General features: G+C 37.0%; 1 protein-coding gene across 1 annotated transcript in view; it reads right to left on the reverse strand.

Annotated features, from left to right (window-relative positions):
- TRPA1 (transient receptor potential cation channel subfamily A member 1) overlaps window positions 1-7,776 on the reverse strand; it is a 44,449-nt gene extending 36,673 nt beyond the window's left edge. Inside the window, exon 1 of the mRNA XM_026843657.1 lies at window positions 7,674-7,776. The gene's annotated coding sequence lies outside the window, so the exon portion shown is untranslated. The remainder of the gene's footprint in view (window positions 1-7,673) is intronic.
- Window positions 7,777-25,484: the final 17,708 nt, after the last annotated feature.

Below are 25,484 nucleotides of genomic sequence, written 5' to 3' on the forward strand. Positions count from 1 at the left end.
CAGGTCCCGGGCGGTCCCCGGAGGCGGGAAACCCCGGTCCCCTCCGAGCCCACCGGTGGCCTAAACTAGTGCTGGGCGGGCGCTTGGCGGGTCGGCGGCTGTCCCCCAGCCGGCTGGGCAGCCGCGGCGGCCAGAGGCGCCGCTGACAGCCTTAACGGCGGGAGAGGGCTGAGCGATCCCCGCTGGGTCTTGGCACGGGTTGTTTCTTCGTTCCCCGAGTGCGTACCTGACAGTGACAGAGGTCCCCGGAGATGCGCACATCTGTAGTGCAAGAACTGCAGCGCGGAGAGCGCGGTGTGCAGAAATTAAAATAAATCGATGCAATGCAAAACAACAGCAGCGAAGTCAGACTCCTTGTGGCACCTGTGGTGCAAACTGTGAGGAGAAAAGTTGTCCTGCCCGGGCGGGGGGCCGAGCGGCAGGGGTTTGGCTTACACCTGCCTCACAACTTTAAAAAAAGTTGGGTTTTCTACGATTAACTTATCAGCGTTTACTTTGCAGTCATAAAATTCTCTTGTAGAATTTGTTTTACAGGCAAATCTGGAGGAGCGTAGGAAAGACTATCTAGAAAGAAGCAGTACAAAGTGTTTCAAAGAAACTAAAGCGAGTTTGAGTCATTCTTGCTGAGTCTTTAACAGAAACATTTGTAGCTCGAACTGACAGTTTACTCAATGTGATAAGAACAGTCCTGCCAAAGGTCGGGTAGTGGCCGGCGCAGACGCTTAGGAAAAGCAGTAGGAGGCGTACAGGATGACCTCGCCTCTGTGTTCATGGTTTATGACAATCAGCAGTTTAAGGACGAGGTGTCACACCCGGTCCAGCCTGTTTAATTGCCATCAACTGGCAAGTCTCCATTGCTTCACTCATGCCCTTTCTGAGCACTTTTTATACTGTCTGTGCCACAACATCCTGTGGCACTAAGTGCCATAATTCCATCATGTGTTTGTGAAAAATGCTATCTTTTACCACCAACTTCACTTAGTGCTCCCTAGTGTTTTTCTTTTGAGAAATTGAGAGTTGTTCTTTTTTTTTTTTTTTTTTTTTTTTTTTTTTTTCCTGTTAGTTCTCATGATTTCACAAAGCTCTTCCATCTTTTTGCTTACTGATGGGGTTTAGTTCATATGATTTTCCTTCTTAGGGATGCTATTTTATAGCTCTGAACACTCTCATCCTACTACTCTTCATCTTTTCCATGTTCCTTTTGAAATGGAATGGCAAGACCTACATGCTGAACTCAAGGTATATTCGAGCAATAGTACGAATTATTTGTGGATTTTTTTTTTTTCTTCATTCCTGTCCTAAATGCTCACAAAGGTATTTGCTTTTTTTGAGTGCCACTAAACTACGTTTCCTGAGAATTTTTGCTGCTCCACCACAGTCCTTTTTCTGAATGACGATAGTAAAAATAAATAGCACTCATACTATACTCACTCATATCGGGGTAGTTAGGGTTATGTTTCTTCTGTGTAACCAAGTAGCATTTATAAACATTGAATTTTGCTTGACATTCCGTTACTGTATCACTGAATCTTGTGGGATCTCCCACAATCTTCTGCATTTTTTGCTCATTCTGAGAAATTAATTCGTGCCTTCCAGATCGCCATAATATCTTTGCACCATTGATCCCAACACTGAATTTAAGGGCTCCTAAGGAACTTCCTTGCTTTTTGAAGATGTATTCCTAGTCCATATTTTTAAACCATTAACCAGATTCAGGAAATCCTGTCTGCCTGTCCTATGACAGTTTAGTTTTGTTAAGAAACAATGAAGAGGGACCTTGTTGAAGAACTTTCCCAAATCCACTTATCACTTGGCATCATTTGTACCTTTATGCTTGCCGATTCCTTCAGAGAGTTTCACTGGTGTGTGTAATGTCAGACTTCTCTCTGTGAACACTGTGTTGTTTTGATCCCAGAGCCTGTAACTCCAGAATTGTTTATAGTAAGTTGCTTAAGTTACACAACCTTAACTAAGTAGTCTTAAAATCATAAGACTAAATAGTCCAAACACTAACTGGGTGGTTTTTAAGTGCTTGTGGTGTAGAGCTTTTATCCTATTAATTACTGGGCAACATTAAAACATGGCACAAAAAAATTTTCGTCAGCCCACATTCTGCCACAGGTATTTCATACATTCAATAGTAGTGCATTGTTATGGTGGTTTTTTTTGTTGGTTTTTTTTTTTTTTTTGTTAGCTTATCATTAATTGTGACCAAAAGAAACAGGGTTATTTATGCTATAGCGAGAAAGCTATATACTCAACAGAGCTAGCCATTAGTGCCTGCAGAAATTCTAATTATGTGATTTGGGATTAAGTCACCAGAGGAGCTCTCTGTATTTCTAAACCCTTTTCCTGGTACTTCTATTAGGAATAACCTCACTTGGTGAGATTGTTCACCTTCCCATGGTGAGGCCTCTTTGAATTCCCTGTCTGGCCTTGACCTTTCTGTTGCCTATAGTCCTCTTTATGAGAAATTAAGCTCAACAAATAACAGTCTAGATACCATATAAAGAAAATAAATGCTATTTTCTGCAAGAATCATTACCTGGAAGTAGAGGTATCACTGAAACATCAGTAAGCATTAGTAAATCTATCATCCATTTTTTCTTAAAATCCCCTAAATGGCAGTCAGCTGTGAAACAACAGAATAACTCAAACAACCGTAGTTTTACTTATTTTCTTGAATCTGATAATTCTGCCCCCTTCTTTTAAATTTACTGTTAGTTTTCAGTCTTCTAGTAAATGTTCAGAAGAATGTTCATAGCATGCAAAATAATACAAAGGTTTTCCATTCCCAGGAGGAATCAAATGGAATTTTAAGTGGGCTGACCACAGCTTTTATTTCTGCATAATGATTTGACATAAGGAACTAATTCACATAAGTAGTCAAAGAGTAACATTTCTTACAGCTGTTTTTCCCAAGAGTGGATTAAAATACATTTATACCATTTTATTTCAAACATGATCTTGCTAATGGTAGAATACTGGATCCGTTAGTACAAGCAAAATTCACTGAAGGTAATCACAGCGAAGCATTTCATTAAAAAAATGATTGTTTAATAATTAAATTGCATATACAGTAAATATGTGCTGTTCCAGTCCTGTAGCCTTAGTAATAAACTGCAATTCTGTTAATTTTGCAGGCCTAGGAACTGTAAATTCAAGCAAATATTAGTAATGAAAAGGATGTACTGTATGGTTTTGTGCTTTGGAAATTATTTATTTGACAGCAGTGTTATACAAATTATGATGTGTAAAATGATTTTTTGGATTTTGGTTGTCAGCTTAATGCAGTAAGCCAAATTAATTCATGATGCTAGCTTCAGATATTGATTATAATTATTCACAAATTAATCTGAGCTACTGCCTAAACAGGCAACAATGCATTGTCTCCTACAAGCTTTCAGAAACATGCTTGTACTTACTATGGAGAAAAATTCTACTGTCTTTTTAAAGCAGCAAGCTGAATTTCAATTGTGTTTTACACTTGTGTTTAATGGATTTTTCACTGCTTTTCTTCTTGAGATTTTGCTGTAATAAGGAACATGCCACTATGCTCAGCAGAAGGATTTAAATTATTGACAGGTTTATTACATGCTTCATTCAAAAAAAACAGGATTCAGAAAACAAGAATTCATTCTGCTGTGCTACAGATTCTTTTTTTTTTTTTTTTCCTAATGATAATCAGATCTGAATAATATCTTACAAATTTTGAGTCCTACTCTTAATGCTTTGGACAAGAAGAAATTTAAATAGAGGCCCATAAAATACCATCTATGCTGTGGAAGTGTTTTTGATCTTATGGTTAATATCAACTGTAATAAGTAAGGGAGGTGACACTCCATGAGAACATTCTTGGTAAGGATACTTCCCAAAGTGTCTGCTACAGCCTAGCAATTAATTGCAGCAATTATTGGCTTCAAGTTAACTCCTAGACAAAAACTTTCAAATATATAAACTGGGTCTAGAAAAGGTTTAGGTGTATGCTAGCAAAAGTGAATGCAATCCCTGTCCCTGTCAGAATTGGATGCTTCAGAGTGGAGTGTGTACAGGTGAGGGGTGATTTAGGTACCCATTTCAGACAGTAATCCTCCTGTAAAGCTGAGAGCTAAGCCACCTCTTGTAAACTATCTTTTACACAATTGGAGGACCTCTTACACACCAGGCATCATACACCTCCCTCAAACTAATGAGATAAAACATACTCTGTCTTATAATAAAAGCAATCATGGCCACCAAATGACAGCTTGCTTTCTGGTACTAATGCTCTCTCCTCCTGCCGTTGAAGCTGTAGTAATGCACAGCCAGAGACTGTCAGGGTCAAAGTGCTGCAGTCTGGTTCCCTATCACACTGGAAAAATTACTTGTTCCTACCTCCAGGACTGGTTCTGTGGTTTTACATTCAACTACCACTGATCTGACCTAGCAACCATCTGTGAAGCAGTGACCATGATCCTGGGCTTCCCCTAACTATGGAATTTAGGAAAAACTGAATTATCAGGCTTCAGAAGCTTTCTGCTCCGTAAAGTCTAATCAGACTGAGGCATGGTATATATGCATTATGCTGCTTATTATGGACAAGTCTATTTCACTTCTGGATATTGTGAAGATACACCTCTAGTTATATCTACTCTAAAAGACTGGACAATCTTTAGTAATAAAATACATGGAATCATAGAATAGTTTGGGTTGGAAGGGACCTTTAAAAGTCATCCAGTCCAACCCCCCTGCAATGAGCAAGGACAGATCAGGTTGAAGATACAGGTGCCTCAGGGTATTTATACATGTAAGTTTTAGGCAAGGGGGGTTTTTTAGGCAATACACTCCTTGAATTCAGAAGCCTAAATCATACCCACAATCTAATTTAGGCACTTTCTTAGTGACCAATAATACATTCAGAACACATTATTTCTTTGTGTTACTTGGTCTTTCCTCATCAGCTGTGTATTTTATATTGCCATTGCTGTCTTAACATGCATCCACAGATTTCTCCTACACAGTATATATGCTGCTGTGCTTGTCAGGGAACAGCACTCTCATCACAATGATGCTTTTCCTTCATTAGTCTCCATACTTAGAAACCTTTTTCTCTTCTGGACATCCTATCCAGCAAAATTGGTCCTCTATAAAGATGTGTTAATCACACAGCTCCTACTCTCTCTTCTTTGAAAAGCCAAAAAGAGCCTTCAATGACTTTTGCTCTTTCAGAGATATAGTCTAGTCTCACTGGTGGTTATTGACATTGACCTGTAATTGATAAACATCTGTAAAGATGGAAGATCTTAAAAATGACTTTCTGAAGGAAAGCCTGTCAGAATGTGTCCTAGCAATTCATAACACTTATTATGAATATAATTGATCTTACCATAAACAGTAACAGAAAGGCAAAATGAGTAGAAATAATTCCTTATTACAACTATAAACTGCTTTATTTATCATTCTGTTGAATGTTTCCATGCATTCATTATTTTCTATTGAAAATACATGTAAATTTTAAGCTAACTGTCTTGGAGTTTTCCTATTGTGTAGGATATCTCATATACTTCTTTAGATATAAAGTAAGATGCTTTCCAAAAGAAATGTCATCATTAAGGGATTAGAATAGTGATGGAAATATGTTACAAATTACTGAGTGTGAATCTACCCATACTTACTCCTGTTTGTAGAAAATAACTAATATATCACATATGATTTGCACCAGAAAGAGCTTGAAATCAGAATGAAATAGAAAAGTCTCAACTTGTAGGGGGAGAAGGACAGGGAACCCAAATAAACAGAGAAATGAACTAGACTTTAGAATCATAAAACCAGGTAAAATTGTGGAAAAATGCATGTCAGCATTGTCATGGGGGACATACTGATACTATTTTCCTGAAAGAGTGTGGTATGTATCTCACTGCTAAATCAGAGTTCTCGAACTTTTTCATGCTCATAGTCCTTCTGGGGAACCACTGATGATGGAAAATCTCATGGATGTTTCCCTTGTCACCAGTTTGCAAGCATAGAAAATGAAGGGTGGCAACCTCAAGCATGGACAAGAAGCATTAGTAAAACAATAGTGCACATTGTTTCCAGTTGTCTTCATGTTGGCATTTCAAACATTTTTATGACCATATCTCTGTCTCCTACTATCTCCTCTCTTGCCTGTTCTTCTCCCTTGGCTCTTCTATTGATATTTCAAGGCTGCTTAATCCTTTCTTCTCTTTCCCTGACATTATTTTATTTCTGTACATATTATACACCAAAGTCTGTCTTCCCCTTGGCTTCTGCTGACTGTATTTCAATTTTTGAACTAAGGATTCACTTAACCCTCTCTTACATACAAACATTTTCTGAAAGAACTTCCATGATTTCTAATATATGAGAGACATGGATCCTGCCTTTCCAGTGGTTAACCTGAACCTCTTGTATAAGTAACTGGAAATAAAGAATTGAATCTATACTACAGAAGCAGCCAACAATGGAAATCTTCAATAGATGCTTTCTATGGATCATCACAGACTGGTATAACTGCAAAAAAATATTAATTTTTCAAAGTATAATAAAGTTTCTGTTATCTATGTCATATTACACCTCAGGTTTTCACTTCTTTCAAATATCAGTCATTTATTTTAAAAGATGTCCATATCACTTTTATTTATTCTCAAAGAATTGCCTCATGCCATTGCACTGAAATAATGCAACAGAACTTTTCTAAACTTCTATCAGGTTAGGAAAAAAAAGACTTGTTAAAAACTAGAATTATTAAAAAATATGTTAAATAGTGCAACTAAACTATATATATTTTTTGTTTTGAAATGAAAGAAACCATTATCTTGAAAATGGTTACATATATAATGGAGTGAAAATGATGCTTACATACCTGAATTTGTAAAATATGGAAGTATATAATTTCTTTTTAAATTAATTAGTTTAAACATTATAGTTCAGGAAAGAAGAAAAAGACAAAATATCTTAATTAAATTACTTTAAGTACAGTATTGCATATTTTATCTAGTCTTTAAGACTTGCTGACTCTTGTCCCGATTTCCCCAAGTCCTGGACATTCCTGTCCTCACTGAAGGATGGTAGTCATATCAGTCATTCAGACATTGTGTTTCACTGACTCATATTAAGTTCTGTATGCTTATTAGATGGAATAGATATGGGTATTTGTTTGAAATATATTTTCTGTCATATTTAATAGAGATGAAACTATGACCAGACCCTCAGTAATAATATTCTATTTTAGTCTAAACAAATATAATATTTATTTTTTACAAACATTACTTAGAAATAGCGTTAATATCTACCAGTAAGGTAGGTGAAATTTTCATATGGATCTACTGGGGAAAGTAAACAATGTCTGGTGGCCAAAAGGAAAACTAGATTGTGAAAAAATTTTGCCAATACAAAGAAATGTAAAGTCATACTGAACATGAAAGGATGACATTATTATTTGTATATTACCTGCATTTTCCTACTTGGAAAAAGTAGATTAAAATTCACTAAGACATGTATCATACAGTTCTTCAATTAGCTGAAATTATGCCATATTTACATTTAAGTATGAATTCTAAATATTCTACCTTTTATTTTTAACACAGAAAGCTCCCTGAAAGCAAAAGAAAAGCAGGCCCAACAAAAATTTGAGCGACAGAATCTGAGCTACAGGAAAACTATATTATGCTTACCATTCAAGAAGTTTGCAGGTGATTTCTCTCTGAAGCAAGACACATATAAAGAACACAAAGATATGACTATTTGAATCCTTATCTGATGCTTATATCAGTAAGTTCTTGTGACGTGTGAAGCCACCAGTTGTGTCATCTGGTGGCTCACTCTGTGTACACAGACACTTATTTAAAAGCAGTAGGCATGCATTGCTTAGTGTGGGAGGAGCATCCATACTCATCAACTGATCCTCAAAGCTTTCTTTTTTTAATATGTCTGATCCAACCCCATCCATTTTCATTTCTGGCTGCAAATGTACTGTTCTAATGCAGTATCTTAGAGTAGTTTCAGTTTTGTCAGGTAGTCACTGGAGGGTACTTGTTTACCTATTTGCTGTGAACTAATTGCTTTTAATGGAAAATCTAAACATCAGTGAAGAGGAATACTGTCTACTTATGAAGATTCACTATACTAATAAATGTTTCAAAAATTAGAATTGCCATATAAAAAGTTGTGGACTGTGATCAATACCTAATGCAATATGGAGCAGCGTAGGAGTTGCATGTGCTTTCTTTTTGAAGTATAAGTCACACTTTGTTTTCTGAACTTTATTTTCAAAAAGTGCCACAAAATTGCTCGATTCATTTGCTCTAATTCTCAAATGACTTTGCCCCCACCTGCATTAGACTGAAAGCCAGACTCCACCGTCCTCTGATGCTGGAACAGTTGCTGTGGCCAGCATTTTGATACAGAACAATGTTTCCCTGTGCTAGTACATATCAAATAAATTGTCTTACCACATATCCTAAAATACATAATTGTGTAATCTGGGGAAAGGAGCTCTCATACTCAAAGCAGTATCACAGATTTAAGTTCTGTGTGATTTAATCTTCTTGCTTTAGAATCTATGAGCCTCATTTATTTTCAAACAAGGGATTCGATTTGTGGTTCAGAGAGGCACATAGCCTTTCTATACTTTTGATCACATAAAAGCTGGACAACCTCAAGATATTTAGATAAAATACTTGTTCTAATTTAGGTAAAGTTTTATCTAAATCTACTTTTAGGTAAAGAAATTTAGATAAAATCTTCTAAATTGAGATTTGATAAGGATGGAGCTTCTGATTCTGCAGTTCATCTTTCCCCAGCCTGCTGAAACCCCAAGCATTGTAACTCAGCCGTGGTAGCTCAGTTCACAACCAGGATAGCTTGGTGACTCAAGAAGACAGATGAAGAAGAGCTTTCTAACCTCTCAACAATCAAGCAACTTAGATATTTCTCCCTATAAAAGTTGTCTACCATCACTACATAATTCTATTTATCTGTCTCTTTGGATATGGAGTCTCTATCTCAGTAAATACGAAGTACGGGCACACACAGGACATGGAGTCTCTGTTTCATTCGGTAAATACAAAGTAGGTGCACACACAAAAATAGTCTAAATGATAGTTGAAACATTACAGCACAACATGATTATCTTTTTTATATATGGAACCTGAGAAAAAGTGATCTTTGTGGGCTTACTGATGTACTTAGAGTTATTTTGCAGGGCCACCATAACAGTGCCTAAACCATGAAATGTGTTGTGTTCACAGACTTTTGTTACAGCGGGTAACTAGATGATACAGTGCACTGATTCATGAATATGAACATGGTTGGAATTTTGTGGATATTGAATAGTGGTTCTCAGTCAGAATACCTTCAAATCAAAAGTTCAAAACACCATGACATTTTCTGCAGGGAAACTTCAAAATGAATAATTTTTAAAAAGGGATTTCTGCGGTCACTAAATTCAGTCATCTGATAACCTGAGTTGTCACACCATGTTATTCATGACAAAGTCTATCTTAAAGCCAGTTACATTTCTTGCCCCTATTTCTCCTGCTAAAAGGCTTCTCCAATACCTTACTGCCTTTATAGTTAGGAATGTTTCTGTAATTTCCAAACTAAATTTATTCATGATGTAGGGATGACCATTTTCTCTTGGTTAACACTGTCTTCTGCTTTAAGCAATATCTTCCTCACCATGGTATCTATCCTTCTGATTTACTTTGAAGAGGACAATGGTAGCCCTTTGTAGCCTTAATTTTGCTAGACTCAGCAAACCAAGCTATTCTTTCATCTTCTTTCCAAAAATCCCAATAAAGCCCCTTGGGACCAGTTCCTGTTTATTCTTACTGCTTCCAAATAGCAATTTGTAGGTTTTTCTTCTGTAAATATTAAAACTGGCAGCTACACAAGTAACAGAACTTTCAAGAATTCCAGGTGTACATTAGGACTTCATTTCAGAACATTTAATGGGACTAATGAACTCACTGTAATCCTTTCTGTTGCCCTGAGAGTTAAGTCATGCTTTTGACTACTCAAACATAGACTAGCAGTGTTCCAAAGATGTCTCTTCAGAACATCTTTTCCTGATGGCTTGATTGCATTTTTTTTCTTGTATCCCTCTGGGGGTAGGGATTTACAAATAAAGCATGAAGGCTGTGCCAGAGGGCTGGGATAGAGTTAATTTTCTTCAGAGAAGCTAGTATGAGGCTAATTTTTTTGACTTGTGCTGAAAACAATGTTGATAATACAGAGATGCTTTAGTTGCTGCTGATCAGTGCTCACACAACCCCACCAACCAGTTGGCTGGGGGTTCACAAGAAATTGGGAGGGCACACAGCCAGGACAGCTGACCCCAACTGACCTAAAGGATATCCCATACTTACAATGTCATGCTCAGCAATAAAGCTGGGGGAAGAAGGAGGAAGGGGAGGACATTCATAATCATGGCATTTGTCTTCCCAAGTAACCGTTAGGCATGATGGAGCCCTGCTTTATTGGAGATGGCTGAATACCTGCTTGCTGAGGGGAAGTAGTGAATGAATTCCTTGGTTTTCTTTGCTTGTATGCACAGCTTTTGCTTTACCTTTTCAACTGCCTTTATCTCAACCCACAAGTTTTCTCACTTGTACTCTTCTGATTCTCTCCCCTATCCCACCACAGAGGAGTGAGCAAGCGGCTGTGTGGGGCTTACTTGCCAGCTGGGTTAAACCATGACAAGGCTGTGAACCACTAAGACCCATTCTTCAAGGATATTTAGGTCCCTAACTCTTAGACACAGTATAATGCGATGAAGAAAGACCTCAAGGATGCAACTATGTCAGCCAGAGGAGGGTCTAGGCTGCATACAGTGTGGAAATAAATGTTGCAGCATCTTTTATAGACCTTGTCACGTAAGTATTGAAAGCATTCTTTTACATCTAAAAGTCACTGAGTACCAAATTTAAAATAAGCCCATATCAAATGCATGGGAATTAGATGCTTGAATACCACAAGGATCCAAACCTAAATAATTTATTAATTTTAATAATTAATTTTTTAAGACTGACACTAAAGAGTTAGGAAGACTACCTGTGAAAAGTTTATTATTCCATTGCAGGAGTGATACAAGTCAGAGAGTTTGAGGAAAAAACTGGCGTGTAATAAGTCATGTGGCAACTGGTAATAACATATACAGAGAAAAGAATTAAAAAACAGCAAAGTACACCATAGCAGAGAAAAAAGTCAGATAGTATTACAGAATCAAAAGCAGCAGAGAAAGCAAAGGGAATGAAAGTTAACAAAATAAAAGGAAAAGATAAATGCAATGATATTTTAGTGAAAAAACCTTCCATAGAATGGAGAAAGTGTGAAGGTCTAGCAGTGGTGAAGTCAAAGATTTTAGATATAGCATCTAGTGAGTCCAGAGCCAAGAGTAATTAAAAGAAAAAAAAGTAAAAAACGAATAAATGGAGAGGTAGGAGAAGGGTCTTTTAGAGTGTATCTCCATATGGTGGTACTGTAAGGAAGGGAGAGCGGAGAATAGTTGAGAAACTAGTGAAATACTATTCAAGTGTTTTCTTGAAGGCAAGTTGTGCTTTAATGAAATTCATTATAAACTGAAGATGAGAAAGCATATGCATAGATAATGCATAATGTCAATACACACCAGGTACTCAACACTGTAAAAGGTGAAACCATTCTCCAAGCTCACAATTAGAAGTTTTAAATTAGAAATATTGTCCAAATACATCTGGTTGAATATACCCTGGATAACCTGTTGATTTTACTTCAACATTTTCTCTACCTAAAGACTTGATTTCTGCTCTCTGGAACAGAGATACTGCACTAGATTTCAAAGCAAGAAGCAAGATTAAGGTTGCTAAAATAATGTAGAATATATATCTAAAGAGAAAACCTGTATTAAATTCAAGCTTAGTGTTTGCACTATTCTATATTCTCCATGAACATGTGGCTTTCATGAAAAGACAGATTTTTTTTTTTCATGTATGTTTCATTATCACTTCATTTAAGTAAAATTAAAAAGTTAGTGTCACATTGCAAACAATGCATTACACCCTTGCTTCTTAGATAGATATACTTTTACTTAGTGAAAGTTCTTGTAAATATGGATAGGACTGTCTTCAATGGGATGACAATGTGAAGTATATTATACAGTATATTTAAGACATTAGTATGTAATTTTAAGAATTTTAACACTTTGGCAGAACTACTTCAATACAAATCATTGAGAAACACCTCATCTAGTCTTGCCAAACCAGAAGATATCTTTCAAACAAATTCAAAATCCTTCATTTCTTTTTGACTGTGATTTCCGGCATATATTAGAAGAACATCAAATTGTTCCAGTAATACACAGGCTGTACCAGTCTTTGACTTACTGGTTCAGCAGCAAGAACATTAGCATGCTTTGCAACTGCCCTGGGAAAGAGGGATGGCATCAAGCCAGTATTTCCTAGCACCAGATTCTCAAATACTGGGTACATAAAAGCTATGTCAGCTGTTTTTTTGCAGTTTCACCAACTTAGAAAGGCATAATGGGATTCCTTCAATGGAAAATGTGCCCCTTTGATTTCAAAACTAAAGAGATTAAAGCAACTAGGACTCATTGGTCAATTTTGTAAATGTCTTAATACTTGACAAACAGTTGTTTTTTCCTAATATCCTACATTCAGCGCTAAACAGTATAAGCTATTACAAATATCTTTTCCTCTTAAGTCTAACAAGCTCGTATGCTTTTCCTGAGTATATTATACTGAGTCTCAGACAGATTTGTATACTCAGGAATTAAAAATATCAATCAACATATTTTATCTGGTCTTCTTTACAAATGTGCTCAGTTTGATGTAAGAACATACAGAAATACGTCAAAATATATGTATGCATTAGCCTGGGTGAGGTATGATGTGAAAACACAACATCAGAAAAGCTTCAGTGATACTTTATCTTAAGACAAAGAAGGAGGTGCCATTTCCAATGTTATTAGCTATTACATTTACTATTATCAAAACCTGCAGATTTTATGGGAATGCTTATAATGAAAAAAAGTGTGTATAAACATTAAGTAATTATTAATAAATATTTATTAAAACTCCTCAGATTTTGCTAAGAATCACTGTTTAGTTGCTGGAAAAATTAGTAGGTCCTGTTACAGTGCATCCTAGTAGTCAGTCACTGAAATGACACTGGATTTTTAGATAAAATAGTTTACTGAAATAACTATCATTAATCTTTTTCATTTTATCAGAAACTCCATGGAATCACATGTCAATGACACAAGACTAGTAGGGAGTTAAATTTCTGTCTTTTACAATTCCGTAGAGAACCTGAGTTTATATGTATGATCCCAGATATTTCTACAATGAGAATTAAAAATAGCCAAACATTATGTCAGGGAAGAAAGGGAGGGAAGAAAGCGGGGGTAAGAAGACTGGGAGGCCAAGGGAGAGGGAGGCAGGCAGAAGGCAGGAAGGAGGGGGATGCAGGCGAGGGGGAAGGAAAGAACAATTCTGCTTCTATACTGTCTCTTTCTCTTTGGCATTAAACAAACTGATTTGTATGTACATATCATTTTTTATAAATAGTCCAACCGTATTGACCTTTTGTGGTATTTTTTGCATCTATGACAGTAGCCAATTTACTTTATTTCCTACTAGGCCATCTCAAAGATCCCCATAGCAGTAAATACTCCATTAAAATGTGGTTCATAACTCTTACAGACCCTCTGAAATGATTTACCCTTTTACAACATTTGTCAGCTTTGCCCACTGCATTAGACTACCAAATGTGTGTTTGGAGTCACCGTAGTGATTGCATTACTTAAATAGAGCAACAAATGGGATGACAGCCATATGCCAATCAATCAGGTTGCATAGGAAGTCACAAGATAGCCAGTATGCTTACATCTGGTAACAGGCAATATCACATCCGTTAATATGACTCATTCTGTTTACTGAGAGTCATAAGCCATTTGAAAAATAATTGTTTTCCTAAAAGTATTGTTAAAACTACACCAAGATAACCAGTCACTCCAGCCAAAAATATCTTGCCATGGAAAATGAAAACACAACTGAGAGCTACTGAAAAATAGGAATGTGTTAGAAAGATTTGTAAGATGTCTGTGTCTAAAAGAGTCTTGGATATACAAGCTGAAATTCTGAATATGTTGTGAGCCTTTCAGCTGGCTCATGGTAACTGAGACATCAGATGATGGAAAAATGGGCTGTATGACTTCTCCATAGGTCATGCCTTCCCCTGTGTCAGAAGCTGGCTAAAAGACTTAAAATACTGTCTGCGGCTCCCACCTCCATATACACTAGCCTAGGCTGCATAAGGATCTCTGTGGTTTAAATATTTACATTTCGTCCCTTTTTTTGTGTTTATAATGTTGGTAGAAACTTTATTACATGGATTGTGTTAGGATTGTAAATATTAGCTTGGATATTAATAGCGTTCTTGCAAACATGGTAAACTGTGACTTTGTTTACTTCTCTATTCAGTCTAAATTAAAAAAGATATTGTTGGAAACAGCATAAGAAGCAGATCACAGCTGATAAAGTGTTCAGAGTTTGTTTCTTCACTTTAATGACAGGAGAGAAAACCTGACATGCAATCGCACAAAGCCATCACTTTGCTTATGCCACTTACATTGAACTGATCTAAACCAATTATCAAATTTGGGGCAATAAAACTGATGAACCTGAGCTTGGTGGAATGTTATATTAGTCAAAACAGCATAGTCATTATAGATGATGCTTATGGGTTTGACAAACTGAAGGAAAAAGGGGAAATAAAGGGAGGTAATTAGAAAGCTATAGGAGGAGTAAGAGAAGAAAATAACCTCAATTATGCAGTCCAGTTTCAAGAGTGAAACCTTGGTTGTTGTGAAATAACCACTTAGAAAGAACAATATAATGTGACAGTCTCCTCACAGAATGCCTTCAAAACAGGTCCAGGCAGCACAATCTACCAAATGAATCTAATAAATTCTCTCTCAGTACCATTTGCCCTAGCAAATGGACTCAGTCTTTCAATTTTAAAACCATTTAAAATCTTTTGAGTTTGTGCAATATGATGTCAATACATGCATTCTGTGGCTGTTACTTGTTCAGAAGAGAACAAAGCTGGATCTGTCAGAATTGATGGCTGAAATTCTCACCATATGATGAGAACTATATTCACTATAGTTGGTGAACAAAAAATGTATTGACATATTTGTGTTGATCAGAGATTAAAATGACTCAATATTTAGCATCCAAAGCAAAAGAATTATTCATATGCATTTACAAGTTTCTGTTGAGCTACATAGTTTTGCTTTAAAAAATGGGGCTGAGATGTATAGTATGTTATACAGCTGTGTGTACCTGACAGTACTCAGCTTCAAACTGCATTATAATATCTTCTAAGAAAATAAAAAATCTATTCTTAAAGTTGTCCAGAAAGGCAGAAGAAGAAAACCTCAAGAAAAGGAGGGAAATATACAATCCAGGTGGAAAGGGTTTTAATTTTGTAAGAAAAGAGCAGAAAACTGTAACTGAAACACTGCTATGATTTGGTACCCAACAGCTGACCAAAGCTTGTGGCTACAAAAAGACCAGTTGAGAAATGTCACCACCAATTGTGTTGCTGCATGTTAGCGAAGATGATAGCACACTATGTCAGAAAAAAATCAAGATAAAATGAGGTAATTGTAAGATGAGTTGTGAATTGATTGGGTCAGGCTACTGATGAGTAGATTCTTGAGTCCAGGGAGACTTGACACCAAAAAATGCAAGTACAATATGTGTTTTAGTGTAGGCAATATTCCATTCTAGTGTAACCAGATTCAACAAGCAATTGCTCTTTGTTCAGAGGTAGCATCCAGATGTTACAAACATGACACCCTGGCCCTATGCACAAAACAGACCTACAGAACTTGCTTCACCTGCCTTACAATACAGGTCGCAGCAGGATGTAACAGGTAGTACGAGCAAAGGGAGAATACAGACAGCCTGAGTCTGTGTGTCGTGCCAAATCCATTTTAAAGTTAGTGATTTTTACTGTCCTCTGCCATAGCAATATTCTCAGTTTCTATTTAGAAATACATAAAAAAATATAATTATGTATTTTTATATAGAAAAAGTTAAGTGACTAAGGATCTCAGCATCAACATGCAATGTTTTACCCATTGTGTGTGGCATAGCAGAGGGAAATAGGCAAGGTTTTACCAGCTTATTCTATCTAAAATGGTTTCTTCTGTCTAAAACTGTTGGGGTTTTGTCTATCTAAAATTGTTTTATTTTTGTTTTCAAGCTAAAAACAGTACATTTTCTCTACAGTGCATTACATACCGATGGCTGGTTTAGGTTTATGAAACTGAAAGTCCTGTGCAGGTTTACAGCTTTTCCACGGGCTCACATGTCACTGTGTCCTGGACAGCACATTAAAGCCTGAACTCCTCTAAACATCACAACATTAAACACCTACTTAAGATAGTAAAGCTGAGCTGTTGATTTGGGCACATGCCTGTCATTGACAGGATCTGAGTTCAGTCTGCTCTTCCAGAGACTCCCTAGGTTGATGAACACAAGTCATTCAGCACCTTCAAGCTATGAAGGCTTTTAAGATTCTCACTGATTTCTCTGGCTAATCCTAGTGCAAAACATTGCCATATCTCAAGATCCCCAAGACACCTAGACCTGAAATAGTTAACCCCAGAGGAGTTTTATACATCTCTCACCCGTGACTGATGTTCCCAGCTTGCTGATCTTTCTGTGTTTTTCTTCAGTGTGTGAGTCCTGGATACAGAATGATTTTGGTTGGCAGCTCTTAGGATCCAAGGTACAAACATGTGTGATGTCCATCAAATAGACGGAGAGCTATTTTTGCCAAAAAATAGCTGTTTTCAGTAGATTCTATAAATACTTATTTCATTGCCCACTCTTTATCTGTGCTGTACTGGCCTAAGTGTCAGCTACAATTGCCTGCATGAGAAACTTGTAGGGATACATTAAAATCCATGGCATCTCCTGAGAGACTTATTCAAGCTGCTGTATTTTACCATCTCCTAACTTAAGCATACAACAATCTGTGCATGTTGTAGCCCAAGAGATGTACTGTTGTCAGATAATGTAATACAAACTGTGGTTATGTGTAGAACTAGCAGCACTCCAGCCACTTGAAAATGGCACGCAGCACATCATGGAGCCCAGAACGGTGGCTGCTGCCACCACAGGTGGTGTTTGTTGCTGCCACCAGAGGCAGTGATGCCCAACAAAAAAAGTGAGGAAACCTTGGTATAACTTAATTTGAGGACAGAAAGGACACTTAAAGACATCACACACTGCGTGAAAATAGAATAATACCAGCTCTATATTGAGGCCACTCTGCCCATGAGAGTGGGCATCAGAATTACCTAGTCATGCAAATGAAGGGTATAATATAGATAGGATAAGGAGATCCTCAGGTGATGAAGATGGATATAGATTGGCTGAAATAGGATCAGAGTTCCTGCCTGTGGTATTGTAATAAAATTTTTAATCTTCTCCAGAGGCCTTTGTGCCCTTTGTGCCCTTTTACATATTGGTAGAATCATAGAATGATTTGCATTGGATGGTACCTTTAAAGATCATGTAGTCCAGCCTATTCTGCCATGGGCAGGGACATCTTTCACTACATTGGGTTATTTAAAGCCCTGTCCAACATGACCTTGAACACTTTAAATGATGGGGCATCCACAGCTTCTCTGGGTAATCTGTTTCAGTGTTTCACCACCCTCACTGTAAAAAATTTCCTCCTTATATCCAATCTAAATCTACCTTCTTTCGGTTTAAAATTATTGCCCCTTGGCCTGTAACTACAGAACTTTGTAAAAAGTCTCTCTCTTTCTTATACGCTCCCTTATAAGAGTGTATCGAAGACCTTACAGATGTCTAGGTAGATGACATCTGTAGATCTCCACTTGTCCACTGATGCAGTCACTCCGCTGTAGAAGACCACTGGAGTAGTCAGGCATGATTTGCCTTTGGTGAAGCCATGTTGGCTGTCTCTAATCACCTCCCTGTCTTCTTCATGTTTCGATAGCTCTTCCTAGAGGATCTGTTCCATGATCTTACCAGGCACTGAGGTAGGGCTGACTGGTGGGTTGTTCCCAGGATCCTCATTTTTACCCTTTGTAAAAATGGGCATGATATTTCCTTTTTCCCAGTCACTGGGATCTTTGCCTAACTGCCATGACTTTTCAAATATGATTGAGAATATCTTGGCAACTACATCAGCTGATTCTCTCAGGACTCTGGGATGAATCTTGTCAGGTCCCATGGACCTATGTATGTTCAGGTTCATCAGGTGGTCTCAAACTGATCTTCTCCTACAATGAGAGGGACTTCATTGCCCATGTCCTTGCCTTGAGGTTTGGGGACTTGAAAGATGTAGGAAGAGAGATTACCGTTGAAAACTGAGGCAAAAAAATTGTTGAGTTCCTTGGCCTTCTCCATGTTGGTTGCTACCAGTTCTGTCCTATTTATCAGTTTCTTTAATCTGCCTTTTCTGGCTGATGTACTTGTAGAAGCCTTTATTATTCTTTGCGTCCCTTGACAAATTCAGCTCATGACTCACAAATGGCAGAAAGTTTGAAGCCCAAATCGAAGACACTTTGCACCTAACAACACACTGGCTTCAAAGTGAGGTCACAGGAGTTAGGAATGAATTTAGTTTCCTAATATTGGGTAGAGCCAGGTCTTTGTCTCATACATTATTCAGTCCACATAATAAAGAATAAACCACAGAACTTGAGCTATTAACTTTTTAAATCACTTTTATGTATTGTCTGGAAAAACATTTGAGCATTCATCATTAGTAGATTCAAAACACATTCTTCTTTTCTTCCAGGTTTTTCATTCTGCATTTCAAGTAGTTGAGAATTTATTTTTATGTTACAATGTTGCTCCCACTAGGTATTCTAAGTAATTTTAGCAATTTAGATGCTGATTCTGAGGTACTGATGCAAGCAAATGCAACATTCATTATACTTTCCGCAGTAACTTGAAAGTAGCTTTAGCCATTAAATCTTCTTTTCTTGAAAATTTGAATATAGCCTAGGACACCACGGCTTATCATCTTTTGTTCATGTTCTATGATTTGGAAGAGAATGTCCTCTTCCAGGGCTATCAAGCCTGGCATCACCAAGATAGAGCTTATGCAGACTTTGGATGGAAAAATAACACACATGATTTGTAACTAGGATGAATAGGTATTTGGGCAAGCTGCTGGTGTGTTTTGATAATGGTTGTGAACAACTGATTATCAATGCAACTGAAAATGTTTTAGCTGCAGTGACTATGAAATCATGAAGCTCCTCACTATCACCAACTGTCCACTTACCCACCATCACAAAACTGTCTTGTCTACTATGATTTGGGTAGAAAATACTTTCATGCATTTCTCATGGTGTCATATGAGAATTATCATGTAAGTTATGTAAGTGCTGCTTTTTTCTCCATATGTTCTGAAAGGTGGGTTTGTTGTTTGGTTTTGTTTTTGTTTTTTGGGATTTTTTTTTCCCCCCTCGGTTTGTCTTTCTAATGTAAAGCAAAAAGTAGAAAATATATCTGATAATGGTTTCCTGTTCAACATTATGACCCAGTTTCAGCAAAGTACAGAATTAAACACAGAGTTATGAAATTTGAAGAACTGGGGTAAATAAAACCCCAACATTTGAGATTAACTAAAAACATGAATTGGGTTAAAAGTATGTAAGCGTTTAGTACCTGGCACTAGCAATATACGAGTACATTTATAACATGAAAACGGTCTGCCACTGGTATAGGCAATTTCAGTGCTGTTGGAATTTTCCAGACAGTTTGTTCTATCACTATCGTACATGGATCCTTCTTTTTGTCCAGAACCTCTGTTGATGCTGACATGCCAACTCTTACCATTACAAGGTGTGATGTACCCAGCCAACAGGTAAGCTTTCTGTCTTTGATACTCTTCACAGTGCCTAATACAGACCAGATTGTTTCCTGTATTTTGCTCTCTCTGAAAGACCTTTTTTAGTAGTGCAAAAGCCCTGTCAGGCAGATAACCAACTGGTTGTCAGTTCCATAGGTATGAGTAGCTCTAAGCCATCACACCCTGGCCTATAACTCCACTGTGAGAAAGGCACTGTGTTATTAAGCAGTTATGGGCACTTCAGCAGCCTGCAGATGACTTATAGTCACTGGTTTTCTAACAGCTGCCCTCCAAAGATAAGCCCCAGTCTGCCACAACTGCTTGTTTTGTGATCATAAGAACTGATGTTTTCAAAAGTCTGTACTCACATAGAAAATTTGTATTGTGAATCCCAGACACAGTAGGAATAAGGTAGAACACTTTGGTCCTGCCATTTTCATTCAGCAATTAAAATGTACCTCAGATACTCAGTTTCTTGATTCTCCATCATGTCAGTGTTGAAATCTGGGAAATAATCAGAGCGAAGAGATCACTCCCACCTCCAAATGGAAAATATCCTGGTTTGATCTTCAAAAAAAAAAATCAGATTTTGTGATTATAAATGAAGTTTTATGAATTTCTTATTATTAAAAAAAAATTTAGAGGCAAAATTGAAAAAAATGCTTTCTATTGTAAGATTAAAAAATAATTATTATTGTTCACAACAATAGTTATGATTGGTTTTCCCCATTTGAAATTGGAAAAAAAATCTGGAAAAACATTCCTGAATTAGTTGAATTCATAATTCCATTGTAGATGGACTAAGAACTAAGGAAAGACTAAGAAGTAAGGAAAAGTAATTGTTTCCAAACCAAAGAGATCAGGAGTGATCAAATTAAAAGAGACAATTATGACTAAGCATGAATTGAAGCAGGACACAGGTTCACCCCTGAAATGACAGCAGTGGAAGGCTACTATTCTCTGCCCCTGATGAGGAGTTGTATTCATGCTGGAGTGATCTCTAATTCAATGTGATCTACAAACATCAAGTAATTAAAAAGAGAGGCAGAGAAATCAAACAACCTGCATAAGGCCATAGAAGGAAAAAGAGTGTTTCACCTCAGTATTAGCTGTCAGTCCAGTGCTGAGAAAAATGAGCTATTCTTTTATCAACTTACTTTTTTTTTTTTTTAATATCCATAAAAAACAAACAAGAGAAAACACCTGTTGTTTAAGAGTCAGCCTCTAAATGAGAAAAATAAGTCACTGCTCTACACATATGGTTGCGTATTTTCTCACTTCTCATATTTGTACTTCAAAATATCTGTTTAAATACAGCAAGACTAATATTTACCCTAGTGCCAGGTGTGATGCACTAGTGGGTTATGGTGGAATAAGAAAGGCACTAAATATTCCTTTGTTCCTTTTACTATATGTTTTGACATTGTCCATTTGCAGGAGACAGCTTCGTACATGTTTGAGTGGAGGTGAGGCAGAGCATACATTAGTAGAGGTAGGAATACAGTGAAAAGATGCCACCCTTTAATCTAGCTTTCTATTAAGTTGTTAAATCTCCTTCCATGTTTTTATCTCCATAGGCTTACCCTCTGAACACTATCTTCTTGCAAACCTATGTATGCATTCCAGCGCAGCAAAAGGTGTATCTGTATTAAGAGCACAGGTAGTAAAGTGCAAGTATGGAACAACATTTACATCCAAACTGAAGCACCCATACAAGATCTGTTAAACCTTTAGACACAATTTATAGTGTTGTCAGTGAAAACAGAAAAGCAGAAATACATCTCCCAAGGTTCATTTATTATAATATCCAAGGAATGGAGCTGCTATGGCACAGTAAATCTGAGTTCATAGTATACATACTTTCCTTTCCCCCTGCCTCCTTCTCATAGAGATGAAGACTGAGCACTTTCAAACTGAAGATAGGTGGGGTGGAAAACAGAATGGCAAGAAAGGCATCATAAAATATTACTAAGGAGAAAAGTTAAGAGGCAAGATATAAAATTTGTTTCACTGATTCACAGGCTATGTGGGGTGTGGTTAGTAAGATGTCTGTCTGCTCCACCCACATGGCCGTAGCCAGAGGCAAGTCATCAGCTCCCTGTGAACCTTCCTGAGTGAGATGTACTGGCCCAGGTAAGAAAGCCCACCAGAAGACCAGTATGCTACTGGGAATCTTTGTGTGTGACTCAGTAGCTGGCCCTCACTGTGCAAATCAGCCCTAATGCAATTACTGCTTTCTTCTTTCCTCCTGAAGAATCTCTCTTAGAAATGCAGATTAAACCTCAGGCCCCTTATTCGTGTCCATACCTTCTCTTGCCTCCATAGGCTCCACAAAATGCAGTACAGTTTTATTGACTGACAGTCCAATTTTATGAAATGTGATGAGCGAGAAAATATATTTTGAACCACAAATTTAGTCTATAGTTTTATCTAGATGAAAGCAGATATTACCTCCAACCTAAAGCACTTCAACAACTCTAATGTTTTAGCTTTTATAACGTCTATCTTTTTAAACATGCCTGACTTTCAAGCTGCTTAAGCAGAATGACTTTCTGTAACTTGTTGTTGATGGATTACCCACAGTAGGATTTGATCACAGCAAGATTTACAATGTCCCAAATGCACAAAGGTAAGGAGATGCCAAAACTGAAGACCTGTAGACGAAGTAAAGCTCCCCAGTGCAGATACATTTTCTAGTAGAAAGACTTCCCTGTGTTTTCTTAGGGACTGGGAAGAACAGTTACTTCCTACCAACTTCCAATTTCTTTTGACCTCAGTGACTACACTACGACCTCATTCTTTCAAGCTTGCTTTTTTTTTTTTTTTTTTTTCCCAATTAATTTAGAAAGTGCCTTAAACTTTGAGTTCTTTTGGTCTCAAGAATGTCAGACTTTCCAGGATAAATTACCTCCTGTCACTTGGTTAGCATGCCGTAGAACCTTTACAGAAGTTCACTAAAACTATCTTAGACTTTCTGAAGAGATCAGCTTCTTGTTGATTCATACATCCCTATTAATACTTCTAATCTATACTGAATGAGATGAAAATTGTTCTACAGGGCAAAAAGTCAAAAAGGCAATATCTACATTCCTGGTACCTCTCACTAGAGTTACAAAGCAGATTTTCCATACAATATATGTGGGAATTAAGCCCAGTTACTAACATCTCTCCTGACAGAGAGGAGTCAAGGCTGTTGTGAAAATTTGCTAATGGTTTAAGTACCATTTGAAATTATTTCTAGCATATCCTGTAGCCTACAAGTTGAGATCCTTCTATATTATAGAATTGGAAGGAACTGATTCAGATCCACTCAGGGAGAATACTTCGGGTTTAGGACTCTTGTACTCTATGTAAAAGCCCTAAAAACTGAGTCACAGAGAAAAGGGACACAGCCACTGCAGCTGCCAACATTTTGTGCATGCTCTAAGAACACATACCAAATTGAGCCTACATAGCAAAAGCTAGGTGGATAAAGTTTAGCTTAAAGAGTCTTCTGCGACATCTGGTCTCTTTTTCTTCTACTGTAATTTTTGACTACAGGCCCTAGGCTCTTTAAGAGTTAGACAGCAGGTTTTTAGGATATAACTTTTGGGCTGAAGAGCTGAGACTAACATTTTAGCATTTAGTCCTTTGAAACACTTTGGACTTAAAACTTCAGAGTGAAATGGAATATGGATGAAACATAAAATACATATATTACGCTTCTGTCCCTGTTAAAATACCTTTAAAGCTCTTCAGCTACATGCCAGAAGAATTTGTATTCTCCTCTGGAAGGGCTTCAACAAAGGGTCCAGAGAATAATCTGAATCCTAACTGGCTTCTGGATTAGCAGGTTGACACACTCACGAAGGCTGTGGATGTCATCTACACTAGGAGAGAACTAAATGCAAGCTTCTCACTTCGTGCATGGGTGAGCTAATAAAAAAAGCTACTAATTAAAAAGTACTATAATACATACAGTACAAGATACAGAGATACTGCTTCAAATGAAATGTTTTGTGACAGCAACATTTTGTAAGGAACCCAAGGTAACAAGCATTGAGAACAGTGCAAGCTCACCTCCTGAACTGGGTCAGCCACATCAGATAGACATACATGTTTAAACCAAATCTTCTAAGAAAGATTGTGTTAGATACAAGGCTGAGCACCTCAGAGCATGACAGCGGGACAGCTATTTTGGGCATGTGTATGCGCAGAAGTTCTGCCAGGCACCTACCTGTGAAATAGTCCTTTTGAGGATTTTTCTCACAGACATGGGACACACTTAAGTGCCTAAACTCTTTGGTTTACTGACTGTCTTTTATTTTGCCAGTAGACAATATTTTGTACTCTGCAGTACATTTCTTTCTAAACATTTTTCCTCGCCCACTCAAAAAGGAATAATTTCCTGAAGTAGTTTACAATTGTCATGAAAGTCAGGAAGACACTTCTAATTGTGGCCAAAACCGTCAACTTAAGCTATTAAACAAAACCTCAGTTCTCTAAGGCAATACTGGGATTAGTTGCTTTTAGTGTGCAAGTTTGAAATGTCTTTCTTAAAGCTTTTATTGCCAGTGAACTCCTTAAAAGCAGAATACTTGCTGTACTACAGAACTTTGCTGCAATTTTAAAATGCTTTAAAATTAAATATATTGAAAATGTCTAGCCTACTACTCAACAAAAAGAAATATTATTGACCACTTAGAAATGTAATTCTTACCACAAGCAACTAAAACATCCTTATGGCAAAAAATATGAATTTAAGAGACAGTTATGAGTTGAATGTTTTTTTTCTCCACCATATAAGAAGTAAGTGCTGTCGGAACCTTTGCATTCCAAACAGAAAAAAATTAGAGATTTAATAAGTATCATCTTTTCCTTTGCTCAGTGGCAAAACTTAATTAGTCTCCAAATAATTAGGATCATGGCAAGAGCTGATTTTCAACATCGTATATATAATTCATTTATGTTTTATCTATCCTCAATGAAAGATGACACTACTATATATTTATGACTTTAAAAGTTTCTTTAAGATGGAAAGACATGATAGGGAGATCTTGTATTTAATTTTCTATTTCACTTCATTACTAAACAGTGTTTTATGGCAACTATCATTGTAACGAAGATGTGATATAAAAAGATCCATTTTTGATACAGAAATCTGAAGAGACATTGCCTTTTAGTATATTGGGATTTTTATGGGGTTGGTTTCTTCTCAGTTCTCATGGGGTGAGTCTGCCGTGTTAGTGTGGAGCATGCTGAGCAAAGTATCTGTCTAATGTCTAATGATTCTTTCATTCATGCTAGCTTTGTAGCTTTAAATATCCTACCAGTGTACTCAGTCTGCTGTCCATGAGCCAATGTCATATTTTTGTCTGTCTTTTGCATTACATATGTAATGCACCTAGCTCCATCTGATTCATTGTTCTGGAAGATTTTTTTTAATATTTGCTTGTTTTCCTTCTTTATTCTCCTAATATTTTATTTTTCCTAATATAACTTTATCTCATAATGAGGAGAAAATGTAAAATGCTAATAAAATCTTTAGAAGAATTGATATCATCCTTATTCAAATCTGTTTTCTACCCATCTCT

This window comes from Athene cunicularia (genome assembly GCF_003259725.1).
Source record: "Athene cunicularia isolate RWA chromosome 2 unlocalized genomic scaffold, athCun1 chr2_part1, whole genome shotgun sequence".
Classification (NCBI taxonomy): Eukaryota; Metazoa; Chordata; class Aves; order Strigiformes; family Strigidae; genus Athene; species Athene cunicularia.